This window comes from Eptesicus fuscus, chromosome 15 (assembly GCF_027574615.1).
Source record: "Eptesicus fuscus isolate TK198812 chromosome 15, DD_ASM_mEF_20220401, whole genome shotgun sequence".
Lineage (NCBI taxonomy): Eukaryota > Metazoa > Chordata > Mammalia > Chiroptera > Vespertilionidae > Eptesicus > Eptesicus fuscus.
The window spans coordinates 3,961,446-3,978,697 of record NC_072487.1 but is presented as its reverse complement, the minus strand read 5'-3'; the positions used below and the strand labels follow the sequence as shown (position 1 = coordinate 3,978,697).

At 45.0% G+C, this 17,252-nt stretch overlaps 1 protein-coding gene across 5 annotated transcripts in view; it reads left to right on the top strand.

The window, feature by feature from the left end:
• The first annotated feature begins 3,619 nt into the window (after positions 1-3,619).
• The window catches only part of SPIN1 (spindlin 1), a 94,016-nt gene continuing 80,383 nt past the window's right edge, over positions 3,620-17,252 (top strand). For 2 of the 5 annotated variants that reach the window (XM_054726900.1, XM_054726902.1), the window contains exon 1: positions 3,620-3,736. The gene's annotated coding sequence lies outside the window, so the exon portion shown is untranslated. Of the gene's footprint in view, positions 3,737-4,870; positions 4,895-12,368; positions 12,410-17,252 lie in introns of those variants that run through there. The other 3 variants (XM_054726905.1, XM_054726903.1, XM_054726901.1) reach the window with 3 other exon arrangements.

Below are 17,252 nucleotides of genomic sequence, written 5' to 3'. Positions count from 1 at the left end.
TCCCTGTAACTTCGGGCTTTAGTGTGGGGTCCACCTGGTCCGAGGCTTCCAGGGAAACAAGATGGCCAGACCTTCATTATGAATGGGAAAGGATGGGACTCATACCCTAGTTGAGGAGGACCCTAGGGGACAATTGGGGATGGGGAAGAGGTTAGAGGCCAGGGGCGTAGAACTGGGTGTGTCTCTTCCAGGGCCTGCCTGAGTAGCTGGTGGTAATGGCTGCAGTGGGTAAATCTGGCTGTTTTTCCTAACAGGTTACTTTCCCTGGAAGAATAACTTCAGCATTGAAACTGTGGAGCAAACCTGGGGAAGCCATCTAGAGACCACCAAGGGTCTTCAGTAGAGTTGTTAATGAGCCCCTTTCTTCCCCAGACTCTAATCTAGGCAGTGGAGATACAGCAGGGAAAGGCGTCAAAGTCTGTCCTCTGGGAGGGTGAGAAGAGATAATGTGAAGGAGGGTGATAAGAGGCTTGGGGAATCCATTCCTACTCCTGCAGCCCCACGGGGGAAACACCTGGAGGTGGTCCAGGCACAGCTCACTCTGCCCTTCTCCGCCCGCCTTACTCCTTTCTCCCCTTTCTGGTCCCACTGCTGCCCCTCCAGGGAGGCTCTGGTCACCTCTGCCCTGGGCCTTGTGCTTCCTCCTGTGGAGTGTGTATCAACATGGCTCTGTCAGAGATCGGGCCCAGTGCCTGATTAGGACCAGTAGAGACCTTTGCTCTGGTGTGCCCACCATCTTCTCAGGATTCCCACGTCAGTGTAACCACAATTTTCTCTGGAGCCATGGTGGGAGAGCCAGTATGCAGGGTTCAGAATGAGTCGCCCCAAAAATATGCCTCTATGGTATGTGGATTGCTTTTGAGCTAAAGGCAATTTCAGCTCCAGGCTTGAGAGGAACTCCTGCCAGCAATAAAGTTCCTGCAGGAGGAAAAAAGAGGTAGGCTTTTCTGACGCAATGTGGTTAAGAAACTGTAAAGAAATTAACTGTATATTTGTTTCTGGAAATGCTTGGTTAGCAAATTGGAAGAAAGCAGGGGCAGTTTGGGAAACTTAGCATCCTAGAAATTAAAAAAATAACTGGATTCCACTTTTACAACTTATTTTGAAAAAAAATTATTTTTTCAGTAAAGTTGTAAAAAAAAAAAAAAAAGGCTCAATGAACACACATATACCCATCACCCAGTTCTGTTAACTTTTTGCTGCATTTGCTTTATGTCTCTATAAAATAGATGCTTCTGAGTCATTTGAAAGTTGTAGCCAGGAGAACTCTTTACTCCAAGTAATTCAGCATACACCTCTCCTAATAACAAGGCATTCTCATCAACAGCCATCATAACACTGAAGCATTTAATGATTCCATAATACTTTCTAATGCATATTCCCCTCACAAAGTTCCCCAATTGCCCCCCATCTCCTTCATAGCTTCTTTCCTTCAACCAGCTGTAGGGTGATTTGCTGGTGGTCTCCTGTGGAGAGGTTCTCTAACTTTTCCGTTTTTCTTTCCGTGATACTGACGTTTTAAAGAGTCTGGTGGAACTATTTTGCAGATAAGCTCTCAATCTGGATTTGTCTTATTTTCCCTGTGACTAGATTTACTTTAAACATTTTTTTTGGCAGCTATACATGGGTGATGTAAAACCCACTTTGAAATTCAGTATGCTAAGGCTTCAGAGGGCAGCTGAGATACTTTTATTTTTCTGCGGTGAAAGCCGTAACATTTATTGAAGACTGGAAGTATGTTTGTAAATCACAGGGCTGCATGAGCATACATTCCATTGTTCCTAATGCTGTTCCAACACTGAGATACTTCTAGCAAGAATTGTAGCCTCCTGGGGCGTGTGGCCCTTTCAAACGAAGGGCTGGCTGAGTTCTTCGGCCTTGATAGCTCTAACGACCATTACTAGAGGCAGCATTTAAGCCAGGGGTTCTCTTGACATTTGGCTTTGTCTGGAGACATTTTGGTGGTGATACCGTTGAGGGAATGGGTGTACCACTGGCATCTGAGTGGAAAGAGGCCAGCGATGCTGTCAAACATTCCCCTTGAAAAAGTATTATCTGACCCCAAAAGTCAATAATGTAGAGGCGGAAAAACCAAGGGAGCTACTGAAGTGTTCCAACCAGTTGACTCCCTGGCACCATTCCTTCTTGTTCCTGAAATGCTCCACTATTGTCTGGGCCATCAACATTAAACACACAAATCCCAGTACTTCCTGCTAAGTAGGAGATTCACTTTCATTTGTCTGGATCTAAATTGGTCCTCTAGTTGGCCTGTGAACTTCCTGCGCCTGCCAGCCAATGCGTCATCCGAGATGAGCACTGTCAGGGCAGGCACGTAGCAGTAGCCATCTTATTTGGGAGAAAAGGTGCCAGTGAAACCCCAAGAGCACTGCTAACTAACAAGTGTGCTGAGGTTAGAGTACACACAGTGCTTTCCAATAGTAAGTCCTGTCATTCAACCCAACACGCGAGGAGGCAGTTAATCACGCGGTGGCTGGCTGGCTGTGCCTTTGCGCTCGAGGAACCACGTTTGGCCAGGGACTGGCTGGAGGACACCGGCTGGCGGGGGGGGGGGGGGGGGGGGGGGGAAGAGGAGGGGGGAGGGAGGTGTCAAGAGAGAACGCTGGGGGTGGGGGTGGGGTGGTTGTGGAGGAAAACCAAGTTTGGACGAAGGGGAGAACACTGGCCAGGGTTAGGATTCAAACGCGGGAGTCAGCCCCCAGGTCCCGCACTCAACTCCTTAGGAGTCAAAACTGTTCCGTCCTCTCCCTCCTCCTCCTGCAAACACCTACCCTAACGCTTAAAGGGCGCCTTGGGTGAAATAAAGTCAAACAAGTTCAGCGGTAGCCATGGGCATGCTTGGCCCCTGATCTCTGGAGAGACGGGCGAGTGGCGGCGGGCATGCGGGGAAAGTCAGGTCTTGCAGACGCCTCCCTAAAGCCCTACGCTCCAGGTGGGGCAGGTGAGCGGACGAGGCCCCGTCCGAGCAGCGGTGCGCGGGGCGGCGGAGGGGTCCGCGCGGGAAGGAAGCCGTCGATGGGGCCACGGCTCAGACCGAGGACACCCTTGTGCCAGGGTCCGGCCTCCTCCGAAGGGCAGCGCGCACGCCGCAGGACGACTTGCTGCTTTAATCCAAGGACAAGGCGAGCTGGCCATTCCGTTATGGGCCTCCCACTGAGCGAACAGTCGAAACTTCCCTGGAGGCCTTACTTGGGCGTCGGTAGCGCCCACTCGGGCTCTCGGACCGCCCCGCTCCGAATACCGCCCCTTCCCGGCACGCACCTGGGCCCCTGAAGCCCCGCACCGCTAAGTGAGAGCAGATCCAAGCCCCGCCTCGCTGCCCCGCCATCAGGTGGGCTGTGTCAGGCTCGGCTCCGCCGCAGGTGACGGCCCGTTCCACCGCCCGCCCGCCCGCCGGGCCCCGCCCCGCCGCTAGGCATTGCAGTGCTCCGTCCCGACCCGCCCATCCGGCCGCCAGGTGAGTAGCTCCAGGCCCCGCCCACCGCCTGGGGCGCCTGCGCAGTGTGGTCCGTCCGGCCGAGGCCGGGCGGCGCGGCCGGCGCACTCGACAAGCGCAGTACGCGTGCGCCGTGCGGCCGAGGGCGGGCGGCGGCGGCGGCGGCGGCGGCGGCGGAGCGGGGGCGGGGCGGCGCCGTCTGGCTCGGTCGGGCTGGGGCGGGAGCACGGCGCGGGACGGCGGGGCCCGCGGGCTGAGGACAGCGGCCTCAGTGGCCGACAGGTAAGGCCGTGTGCCGCAAGGGAGCGGGCGTCGCGAGCGGGGGCGCGGCGGGCTCGCTGAGGGGCGGTGGCGCCCGGGGAGCGGCGGGCCACGGCGCATTGTCCGGGCAGCGAGTGGCGCCTGTACAGCGCCCCCTGCCGGCCGGGCCGCGGGCGGGGGCCTCCGGCCGTTCGCCTTTGTTCACCGCCCCCGCCAACATGGCCGCCGCCCCTGGCCCGGCAGCTCCGCGCGCTTTGTTCCGGGCGCCGCGGCCCCGGGCGGGCGGTGCGACCTGGGGAGGGGGACCGATGCGGCGGGCGCTGGCGGGGGCGGTGGGGTGAGTTGCATAACGCGGGCCGGGCTGGGGATGGGAAACGGGACCCCCAGGCGGGGGAGGGGCTGGAGGAAGGGGGAAAGGTACCAGTCCCCTGGGTCTTGGGGGGCGGAAGGGGAGGGAGGAAAGGATGTGGGGAAGGGTGAGAAAAGATGTGGGGTGGGGAGGGGCGGGGACGGCCTACGGAGTCCGTGCCTAGGCGGTGCGGGATCCCTTGCGACGCGTGGACCCGGTGGGACCCCTGGGAAGGGATGGGAGGGGAGGAGGTTCTGCGGGTGGTAACCTGCAGCCCGGCGCTGTCCGTGCGTCTCGGCGGTGGGCCTGGCGGAGAAGGCGGCCGCTTGGGGCTTCCCGTGACGCCCACCGCCCCATTTTCCGCGCGGCATCCCGCGCCCTAGGCGCCTTGCGCGGGACGGGAGGCTGGCGAGGTCGGTGCACTCGCACACACTCGCACTTTTCCTCGCGATGACCTTGAGCGCATTCCGCAGCGTTTGTGGAGAAGAACCCCGTGACGCGGGAACTGCGCAGTGCCTTGGGTTCGGGTCTGCCTGCCTCTCCACTGGGGGTGCGACCCCCTTTCTGTAACTGGAATAGATTTTGGTGACGGTCTCCGCAGTATGTGCCTCGACATAGGCACCCCAAATCTGTTTATGCAGTTGTTTTATGCCAATTTGCTTCCTTTGACTTGTGGTTCGGATTCCGGGTTTTGGAGAGGGTTTTTCCTGCACATTGAAGTGGCAAGTGCGGATTATTTTACCTATACGTCACAAAGCAACTCGAGATAAACGTTTCAGTGTTTTAAAGGATTACATTGCTTAACGAGACTTCAGTAGACATACCTACAGGTATGGTAATACCTGTATAACTTCTGTTGGCATTTTCTGGAAGGGTCGTTGTAAAGGGAGAATACAGTAATTGTTTTCTACATAGCTTTGTTAGGAAGTGAAAAAACCTATACTTGGGGATGAAGACTAGGACAAATTGAGTGTGTGAACACTTAAGGGGTTATGAACTTTGCGAAATTACAGATGGGGCTTAAGTGAAATGAGACCTCCCAACTCCCTTCTCCTAGTTAATGGGCAAACCAAAAAATTGTAGTAGCTACTAATTTACAGAACACTTATTATCAGGCTAATATATGTAAAGGTTGCACAAAACGTCAGGATTATCAGTAGTAGGCATCAGTTTCTTGTGAGGAATAAAATAAAATTTCTTTATTTCTAATATTTTGAGTAGGGAAATAGCTACTGTTAAAATGTTGTGAAATGAATAAGGAAAGAGTGTCTCTGGTCATCAATTTACGTTCAATTTAGGATTTTTTAAAAAGACTTGATGATCCCGAGAATTTCACTAGTACTGTTTCTTACCATACCTTTAATTACCAATTCAGAATACAGTAACAGTATTTACTTAGTTCTGGAATATCTGAATTAGTGTTGGTTACTGAAGGTGAATCTTTGTGACAGTTCAGATAGTTCCCAATTTATGATTTTTTGACTTTACAATGACGTGAAAGCAATTCCTGTTCAGTAGAAACCGGATTTCAAATTTTGAGTTTTGAGTTGTTCCTGGGCTAGTGAGCCGCAGCTCCCAGTCAGGCACCTGATCACATCAGTACTCTACAGTGAACTATGTTGGCAGTGTTTTTAGGACCTTGTTTTGGGTTTTTGCATTCCATCATGTATATAAAACAGCCATCTTTGTGTCCGGTTTCTGGCGAGAAAGATGAAGCTCAAGATAATTGGCCTACTGCCCTACCGGTTTGGCTCAGTGGATAGAGCCTGCAGACTGAAGGGTCCCAGATGCGATTCCCGGCCAGGGCACATGCATGGGTTGCAGTCTGATCCCCAGTAGGGGGTGTGAAGGAGGCAGCTGATCAAGGATTCTCTCTCATCATTGATGTTTCTATCTCTCTTCCTCTCCCTTCTTCTCTGAAATCAATAAAAATATATTTAAAAAAATAATAGGCCTACTGTAGGCTAATGTAAGTGTTCTGTGCACATTTCAGATAGGCTAGGCTAAGCCAGGATGTAGGTTAGGTGTATTAAATGCATTTTCGATTTATGATATTTTCAACTTATAATGGATTAATTGGGATATAACCCCATTGTAAGTTTAGGAGCATCTGTGGTTCTAGGAGCTGTTATAGGATAGACCAGTGGTCAGCAAACTCATTAGTCAACAGAGCCAAATATCAACAGTACAACGATTGAAATTTCTTTTGAGAGCCAAATTTTTTAAACTTAAACTTCTTCTAACGCCACTTCTTCAAAATAGACTCGCCCAGGCAGTGGTATTTTGTGGAAGAGCCACACTCAAGGAGCCAAAGAGCCGCATGTGGCTCGCGAGCTGCAGTTTGCCGACCACGGGGATAGGCAAAAGGTTCCTTGGTCACCTAAGTTTGGGAAACAATGCTATCCATTTCCTTCTAGGGTCACAATTCACATTTTTGCATTTGGGCTGTGAGAAATAGTGTTTTCCATATTTGGCCCCAAATCTCTTTTTGTTTTGTTTTTAGAGTACTATCTATTAACACCCATGAAATCTAGGTAATGTTGGTCATGGGGGGTCCTTACAGTGTATTTTAGATAATGTTGCCTCTCCTTTCATTTTGAAGTGAGAGGTTGATGTGGTTTGTGTGTGCCTTTGCATCAGATTTGGCTTTTACTGTATTGATGAGAAATTATGAATTATTTGATGTCCTACCTACAAGGAATTTAATTACAGTGTTTTCACTACTGGATTACTTACCTGATTGCACAGTTACAACTTATGGCTGCATACCTTAATTAACTTTTTTCCCCTTGGTATGTTAGAAATACATGAAAAAGATACTGTTGTTTCTGAAGTTACTAATGTGGATTATTTAGAGATTAAAAATAATGCTGTTTGGTATTTCTTTGGTTTAGCTGTTAGGATCTTAATTAACTGCTGAGAAAACAGTTAATATATATTCATGTAAATATTTCCTTATGCTTATTAGATGTGTTTTCCTCTCTCTTTGAAAAGAATAAATTGGAAGATGGGAATCAATTATTTTGTCCAAGTATTTTGTTCAGTTTGGAAGACATTATGGTATTGTGAAAAGGAGATGAGCTTTGGAGTTGGACATAGAGATAGAATGACCTTTCAACTCAGAAGAGTTGGGTTGAAATCCAGCCCCATTGGTCCAAAGTCACATAGCTGATTCATCATGTAGCCCTTTTTAAAAAAATATTTTTATTCTTTCTTATTGATTTTAAGGATAGAGATAGACATGGATTTGTTCTACGTATTTATGCATTCATTGAATGTTTTTTGTATGTGCCCTGACTGGGCATTGGACCCCTAACCTTTGTTGAGGAATAAAATTTGTATTGGGATGATGCTCTAACCAACTGAGCTGCCTGGCCAGGGCTCACCTTTCCTTTTTGAACTTCTGATTCCCCATCTGTAGACTGGGATGAAACCTGTTATATAAGGCTTTTATGAGAATTACATAGACTGTAGCGTTTACAGTCTGAAAAAAAAAAAGCAGCTGAAGCCAAACATTGTTGACTTCTTCCCCTTCTTTTGAACTTTTATTGTTTTTATTTTATTTTTATTTTTTAAAAATATGTTTTTATTGCCCAGCTGACGTGGCTCAGTGGTTGAGTGTGGACCTATGAACTGGGGACAGTGATGGTGAACCTATGACACGCGTGTCAGCACTGACACGCGTAGCCATTTCTGATGACACTCGGCCGCATGCCGAGGATGAAACATTTGCGACTAGAGTCTTGGAGTTAGTTTTTTCCTCAAAGTGACACACTACCTGAGTTATGCTCAGTTTTTTGGCGAAGTTTGACACACCAAGCTCAGAAGGTTGCCCATCACTGATAGGAGGTCATGGTTTGATTCCCAGTCTGGGCACATGCCCAGATTGTGGGCTCGATCCTCAGTAGGGTGTGTGCAGGAGGTAGCCGATCAGTGATTCTTTCTCATTATTGATGCTTCTATCTCCCTTCCTCTGTAAAATCAATTAAAAATATATTAAAAATATGTTTTTATTGATTTTAGAGAGAGAATGAAACATCAATGTGAGAGAAACATTGATTGGTTGCCTCCCGTATGCACCTGTACCCCAACCAGGGACTGAACCTGAAACCTAGGCATGTGCCCTGAAATCCAGGCATGTGCCCTGGCCAGAATCGAACTGGCGACCTTTGGGTGCATGAGACAACGCTCAACCTACTGAGTGACACTGGCCAGGCTCTTTTGAACTTTGCTGTAGTTATCAGCATGATTTTTTTTCATGTTGAAGTAAACAGGTTCTTTGTTGTGCCCCCATATTTAATTTAATTTTTAATGAAATCTTTATTAGGTGTTTATGATCCTAAAATTGCCATAAATCTTTTCCAGAACAAGTTATGTATGGGCATAATAAAGATGTGCCCTTGGAGACCTTAAGGGTTTCATGTACATATATAATGAGGACATTTTATGCAGAGGGTATTGTGAAAGAGAAGGTGATGATGCCCCCACAGAATACAGAGTAGGAGAGGATGGAAGGGATAGCAGGCGAAAAGGCATGAAGAAAGTTTTGAGGCAATCCTAGGTTTGAATCCCAGCCAAAACATGGCCCTCGTTATCTTTTACTCCTTTGGATGTTGTGTTTATTTGTAGAATGGGATGGGGACACCTACTTCATCAAGTGTAATTTCAGTGGAGTGGCTCTTGGATGTAGTAAGTGCCCTGTGGGTGTTGATCATGATGATGATGTTCACCCCTGCTGATGCCACCTGTAGTTTGGGATGGCCCGTTTTTCTAGGAATGAATTTGGGTCCAGATTTTAAATAATTATACATATCACGTTAAGGCAGTTAGTGTTTTATCCTGTAGGTGGGGGAAACCATGGACAGGCATTGAACAACATGAAGGGGGAGAGGAGGACTGTGAGTGTGTAGGATCTCTTGTCTCCAGAGTCTGGCCTATTGTGGAAGGCCGGTGAAGTCATTTGAGGCAGGAGGAATTGGTCTGGAGTCAATAGAACGTCAAATGTGTTGACGTTTGGGGGTATTATTTTATCCAGATGTTGGATAAAATATGGGTATGATTTTATCAAATGTTGAGAGTGAAAATGAAAAGACGAGTAAAGCATTTTATTCCATTTTAGATGTTTTCAAGTTGCAATAGTGTCTTTAAAAGGCAAAGCAACTTTAAAAAACAACAACTTAGATTATATTTGTTTATAGTAAGTTGATCACTTTGCTTATAGTTATATTCTTATAATTTAGGTTTAATTTCTTGATCTGTCCGAAAATGATCTATATGTTTGTAAACGATCTATATATTGTATATATGATCTTTACATCTATCTGTATATCCTGACAGAAGTGATAACAATATCCTCTTGACTGCATATGGGTTAGTTGGTTGTTTCTTTTTGCTCTTTTTCTCTTTTGAGCATCACTGTGACACATGTTTTTTGTGTGTATCCAGTGCGTTTAACCAAGTAGTAATCACTGTTTCTTCCATTTGTCTTAACTTGGGTATGGTGGTGTCCTTTCAAGGTAGTTTTCTTCCCTTGGATGCAGCTCCATTCATCTTTGAACTGTTTCTTGTTCCTGACGCAAGGTGTCTGAGACACATTTTGTGTTTTTCCTGCCCAGTACCTGTTAGCTGGTTCTTTTTTATTTTTTCAGAGGGGAAGATTTCACTTTATTGTTACATCAGTCTCACAAATAAACCCAATACAGCCAGAAACACTGAGCAGATACAGTGCTATCAGCTGATTCATTTAACCTCTTTTATCTGGAGTGGAATTTAGATACCAGAACCTGGTGGTGTGCGTCCTGATTGCTACTGGGATGCCCCTGTTTTCACTGGACAGACTTGAGATAAATACATTTTGATTTTATGGATATTTCCATTTCATACCATTGAAAATTTACATTTTTAGCAATATTAGTTACTTTTCTTTTACTACAATATAAATATAGTCGTTTTAAAACACTAATAAAAATGGTTGTAGGTTTATATTTTATTAGTTATTTTTGTTCTTAAAACTTATCCACATAAGGATGTATAGTTGACATTCTGAATTACAAAATCATTTTAAAATATTTTCTCTCTGATTATGTTACTGATTTGACTATTAGTTTGGTTTATTTGCACGAAATTCTTAACGTTTAAGGATTGTTTTAATTTATGTAATGCATTTTTTAGTATGTAAACATTTATGTGGTTTAGAAGTTAAGGCTGTATTACAAAGGTATGTTTACAGCCTTCCATTCCTGTCCTTTGTACCTGTTCCCTTCCTGCCCCGTTTTTATTAGTTTCTGGTTTATTCTTCCAGTGTTTCATTTTTGCAAATACAAGTTCATACATGTATTTTTTATTTCTCTTCCTTTCTTAAAGTCTAGAACTCTGTGTTCACTGTTTTGTTTCTTCCTTTTTACTTAATATATTCTGGAGATGATTTCATATGAGCTCTTTTTTATTCTTTAGTATTTGTCTCCTAATGATGAACAGTTGGATTGTTTATATTCTATCACTTCAGTGAATACTTTGTGGATATATTGTTTTGTATTTGTTCAGGAATAGCTTTAAGATTGATTTTTGGGTAATAAGTCAATATGTTTGTAATTCTGGTAATGTCAAAAATTACATTTAAAAAAAAAGCAGATCTCATTATGTCACCCTTTTACTTAAAACTCTCAATGGCTTCCTATTGCTTTAAAGACAGAACTACATCACATGGCCTCAAGGGCAGTGTTCATCCTTTGGGACTTGCGCCTCACTGTGCACTATATCTCCCCTTGCTTTTCTAGCTCTAGCCATGCTAGTCCTTCTGCTAGTTCCTGTGCCATCATCTCCTCCACCAGGGAGTGTGGCACTTGTTCTTTTCCTCTGCCTGGAATGCTTTTCTGTCCTTCTTTCATTATTCCTAGTCTTTAGAGCTTGTCTCAAATACAGCTTTTGCATGAAGTTTTTTTGTGTGAGTTTGTACATTTGTCCAATAAAGGTAGAGACAATAGTCCAGGAAACCCTCATACCTACTAAAACAGCCATCCATTTGCTGAAGATTTTTTTGATCAATAGGAGGAAGTCAAGTCCTCCTATTAGAGACGTTGCTATTCTCCCTGATGCTTATCAAATTTATAGTGCTAATTTATGAATTTTTCTTTGCGTTTATATATACTTTTACTGATTTCAGAGAGTAAGGGAGAGAGAGATAGAAACATCAATGATGAGACAGAATCATTGATTGGCTGACTGGAATTGAACCTGGGACCCTTCAGTCTGCAGGCCAACGCTCTATCCATTGAACCAAACCAGCTAGGGTGAATTTTTATTTTCCCAAAAAGGCTGAGGTTAATGAAAACAGAGACTGTTCCTGTTTTTGCTCATAATTATTTTATACTCCTTTGCTCAATGCCTGGTTTGTGAGTGCTCAAACCCCCTGGACAGTAACTAGAATTGTTTATGGGAAGGTGCAGGCTGTGTGTTTATGCCTGGTCTTCTGCATAGAGGTCTCTCAATCAGTGGTTATTAGGGACCCGAGTTAAGGTGTAGGAGCGGATGGAGCAGCTTATAGACAATAAGGCTGTTATCTACATGGCTGATGCTGGACTTTGATGTTCACAGAGCAGGCATTTGGGGATGGAAGATGGATATGTAGTGGGGAAGAGAATATGAACAAGCTAGAGGTCACAGCAGGCCAGGTTGAAAGCTGTGTTAGTTCTGTTGTCTGTGACCTTGGTTGTGTGGGTGATCTACAAGAGCTGGACCCTTGTCATGGAGCTAACTACACACACTTGGCTTAGGAGGCAGAGGAGCTCAGGGAAGGGAAGGTACAAGCAGGTGCTGCAGCTGATGCAGGCCAAATCATGCCTTGAATCAGTGAGGTCGATTGGAAGATCAGTGAGTGCCCATTTGCTTGTGCCCTCTGCCTGCTGCACAAGACTCTCTCTTGTGGCCTGCCCAAACCAGAAATAAGCAGGAGAGGAAATTCTGGGGAATGTGATTCAGCTAAGTTAAAACATTACAAAGCGAAATGATAAATTTGGGTTTTAAATTTCCCCACTCAGGTTCTACATAAAGTGAGTTTCTGTGTCTGCCCTAAAAGTACAAATTGAACTCCCAGTTTGTAAGTGAAAGCATTGATTGGTAAGGAATGGGATCCTGAAAATTGAATTAAGAGCATATGGTCAGATTGTGATTAACCTGGAAACCTTGAAACCCTAAATTCTGCTGGACTACCTTTGCCAATAGTAGAAAGTCTTTACATTTGGTGTCTGAGGAACTTAATCTCCATTCCCTGAAAAACCTGTAATTGGCCTCTCCTAGGATAGTCCCAGCAGATTTCAAAGTGTGAGGTGCAACGGAGGACGAAGTAGGTAAGTAAATGCCGGTACTCATCACCTCCCACAACCACATCAAAATTACTACTAAAATACAAAACAAACATCATTCAGAATCACCTGAAAGCTGGCTGAATGGAAGTCCTACAACTAGAGAAGTAAAGAAGAAAGTACATCAAGACTGGTAGGAGGTGTGGAGGTTCTGAATGGGCTGGTACAACACCCATGTGGGCCATATTTTAATCAGGAGGGATATCTCTGTTGCAGAGGCCCCCCGTTCCCCCAAGGGACAAGAGGTCCCAGCCCCACACCAGGGTTCCAGAGCTGGGAAGAGAAGTCCCTGTAACTTTGGGCTATAAAAACCAGCAGGGATTGTGGCTGAGTGACACGGAGGCTGCTGGAGGCCCAGGTGTTCCTCTTAAAGGGCTGGTCCATGAACTTACTAGGACTCGATCCCTCTGAGTTCCAGCTCTGGGCAACTTTCGGGGAACCCAGGAATGTATGGGGAGGAACTGGACTGTATGACATCTAAGTAGGAACTTGGGGTGGCTTTCTCCCAGATAGGGATCCTCGCAGGAGTCATTGTTCCTGTGTTGGGACCTCCCCCATCGCAGAGCTGACTGGCAGCCATATCCGAGTTTCTATCAGCCTGGCTCACACTTGTCTCTCTACCCTAGTGATTCCCTGAGAACCTGCCCCATCCAATTTGCAGCTCCACCCAAGCTGTTTGCCGCAGCTTTTCCATATGAATGGCCTGTCCTGACTCAGGCTTCAGACTTTGCTAAAATCTCTCAAACAAGCAGCAGCTGGCATCAGCGTGCCCCAAACCTATCAATAAAAGGCCCAAGACCCAACACTAACACCAGCCTGCCTTGCTTTATACCTGGACCTTGTCTGGGCTCTTCACAAGCCCAATACAAGAAGGAGCCATCTGCTGACCTTTCTGTAGCTCCTTTGGGTGGCCCTAGGCAGTGGCTGACTTTGCACCTCCTGGGAGGCACCAGAGCCAGTGTACCCGGTAGACAGCTTCAGACCATGCTAGATTACAACTCTACACATCCACAAGTGACACACTCAAGGGGCAGACTCAGTGAGCACCAAAGCCCCACTGAACCAAGTCCTGATCCATAAGGGTGTCTCCTGCACAGCTGCTCTTCCACTGCAGTCCCAGTTGGTCCTCACAGCCAATTGGCCTGGAGGTCAATTCCTCCCAGTGACACAAATAGCAATCAAGGCTCAACTACAACAAGACTGTGCACACAGCCCACACAGGGGCACACCTAGAGGCTGAGCCACCAGATCCTACAGGATACCTAATGCACAAGGCTGCTCTACTTAATACATCGAAACAAACACATGGAAGCATCCAAAATGCAGAGACAAACATGTCAAATGGAAGAAATGGAAGCAAGCAAACTACTGGGTACAGAGTTCAAAACCATTGTTATACAGTTACTCATGAGACCTTCAAGGGACTTAATGAGACTTTCAAGGATCTTAGAATTTCAAGAACCTTAGTGAGAACATCAAAGACATGAAAAGGGGTCAGTCAGAAATTAAGCACACACTAACTGAAATTAAGAATTATTTATAGGGATTCAACAGTAAAGGATTCTGAGAATCAAATCAACGATTTGGAATGAGGAAGCAGAAAACACCCAATCAGAAGAGCAAAAAAAACCAAAGTAAAAAATATGAAGATAGTGTAAGGAGCTTCTGGGACAACTTTAAGTATATCAACTTTAGCATCATGGGGGGCAGAAGGAGAAGAGAGAGAGCAAGATATTGAAAACCTATTTGAAAAAATAATGACAGAAAACTTCCCATACCTGGTGAAAGAAATAGACTTACAAGTCCAGGAAGCACAGAGAGTCCCAAACAAGAGGAACCCACAGAGGCCCATACCAAGACACATCATAATTAAAATGCCAAGGATTAAAGACAAGAGAGAATATTAAAAGCAGCAAAAGAAAAGCAGTTAGTTACCTACACAGGAGCACCCATATGACTGTCAGTTGATTTCTCAGTAGAAACTATGCAGGCCAGAAGGGAGTGGCAAGAAATATTCAAAGTGATAAAAAGCAAGAACCTACAACCAAGATTACCCAGCAAAGCTATCATTTAAATTGAAGGTGAGATAAAGAGCTTCATAGACAAGAAAAAGCTAAAGGAGTTCATCACCAGCAAACCTGTATTACATGATAAATAAACGTGAATAAAATAGAATCAGGTATGGAAACATGGAATAGACTGACAAATTACAGAAGTGGGGAGGGGGAAGAGATTAGCAAAAGATCTTACATGCAAAAATGCATTACTTATGGACACAGACAATAGAGTAGTGAAGGCCTCGGGTGGGGCAGGAACCTGGTGGAGGAGGGCATTGGGGGTCATAAGGGGAACATCTGTAATACCCTCAACAATAAAGGTTTGAGCAAAAAAGGGTGAGGTGCAAAATGTGACCCATGAGGAGGTGTGCTACCTTCTAAAAGGTGGTCTGGTTTGCCACTATATAGTTAAGAACCTGGGGAGTATGTGTGGGAATGAATCTTAACCTTTTGCACTCGAATGTCGAGTGTGACTCGACATGGTTAGCATTAGAATAAAGGAATCGAGAAAAAAGCAAGCGAGTGCAAAGGGTTAAGGATGTGAGATAATGGTGGAAGGAGTTCAAGTTGGGTTAGACTGAATTTATTGATATGGGCCTATAAGCAGAGTTGCTGCATTCAGTGTTGTAGCTTGAGGGGTTGCAAAGGTCCCCTGTTGCACCTGAAACCTCTCAAAATGTAACCTGTGCTAATTAAGCAGAGTTGAGCTGCTAGAACTACCTTGGTGTACCATAGAGGAAGGGTTCATAAATTTGGGGAGACTGGAGTGTTGGAGTGGATTTGTCATGCCCACCCTGGGGCGATTCAGTGCTCATGCCTTATCCCACAGCTATGAGACATTTGTGAGTGGAGTCCAGTGTTTTTAAAATATATATATTTTGATTGGTTTTCTTTTTTAGAGAGAGAAACATTGATATGAGAACAGAATATTGATTGGTTGCCTCCTGTTGGGGATCGAGCCCACAACCTGGGCATGTGCCCTGACTAGAAGCAAACCAGCAACCTTTTTGTGCCCTGAATAGTGTCCAACCTACTGAGCCACACTGTCCATGGCCAGATCTCAGTTTTCTTGAGAGCACTGGTCATTGTTTTCTGTAGGGCAGGAATCACAGCAGGAATTGACTGGCACTGGACTGCTGAATGTAAATGCAGTGGGGATAGTTGGATCCTAGGGTGGCAGTCACTTTTTTATTTAGAATTAATCTCTGGTTTACAACTTGGTCATTTTCTTGTTTACTCTGGTATTGTTTAAAGTTTTCCTTTAAATTGACACAGTTAAAAAATAAGTGCAATCTCATACTTCCCATTTATAATTATTTTTTCACAATTTTTGGAATATTATTGATGAAGTAAGTTTTACCTAAAATACATGGCCTTTAATTTTTTTTTAAAGTATTTTTACTGATTTTTAGAGAGAGAGAAAAAGAGAGGGGGGGGGCGGGGGACAGAGATAAAACATCAATCGGCTGCCTCCTGCATGACCCCTACCAGAGATTGAGCTCACAACATGGGCATGTGCTCTGACCAGGAATCAAACTGGCAATCTTCTAGAATATGGGACAGTGTCCCACCAACTGAGCCACACCAGCCAGGCCCATGGCATTTATTGTTGTTATTTTTAAAATATCTTTTTATTGATTTTAGAGAGAGAGATAGAAACATTGATGAGTGAGAAGCATCACCCACTACCAGGGACCTAGCCCGAAACCAGGCATGTGCCCTGACCTGGAATCAAACTGGTGACCTCTTGATACATGGAACGACGCTCAATCCACACCAGCCGGGTTTTATTTTTAATTTTAATTTTTTTTTAATCCTCAACCGAGGATATATTTATTGATTTTAGAGAGAGAGGAAGGGAGAAAGAGAAACATCAATGAGAGAACAACACCAATTCATTGTCTCCTGTATGCACCCCAACTGGGGTTCGAACCTGCAACCTAGCTAGGTATGTGCCCTGACTGGGAATCACATCTGCAGCCTTTGGTGTATGGGATGATCCTTCAACCAACTGAGCCACCTGGCTAGAGCACTACATGGCCTTTAAATAATTTATGTCATTGGTGGGACTATAATTTGGTAGAACATTTTTGGAAAGTGACTTCACTATATATACTTAATTTAAAATGCACATGCTCTATTTGGCCTAGCAATTCCACTGCTAGGAATTTATTGTATAGATGCATTTGTACAAATATGCAGATATGGATGTTTAAGTGTATTGGGGTTAACAGGATAAAATAAATGATCTTTTTTTTTTCTTAAATATATTTTATTGATTTTTTACAGAGAGGAAGAGAGAGGGATAGAGAGTTAGAAACATCGATGAGAAACATCGATCAGCTGCCTCTTGCCACACCCCCTACTGGGGATGTGCCTGCAACCAAGGTACATGCCCTTGACCGGAATCGAACATGGGACCTTTCAGTCCGCAGGCCGACGCTCTATCCACTGAGCCAAACCGGTTTCGGCATAAGTGATCTTTATATCCATTCTAAATTCACTATACTGCATCGAAAACATAACATTTAGTATGAGAAGCAAGTTGTATAGCACTGTATATTGTATGCATGCATATGTGTGTTTTAAGATGTTCGTGTACTTGTATTATGCTTTAAATATTTGCACAACAATATTTTATTAGATTTGTAAAAGTCTTACCAGTGGTTACCTCTGGGGGATGGGGCAGATGGAGAAGGGAGGAGGGCTCTGTGTAAGAAAGTAACACTTTAGCTTCAAATAGCTTCTTAATTTGAGTTAATATAGTAAAT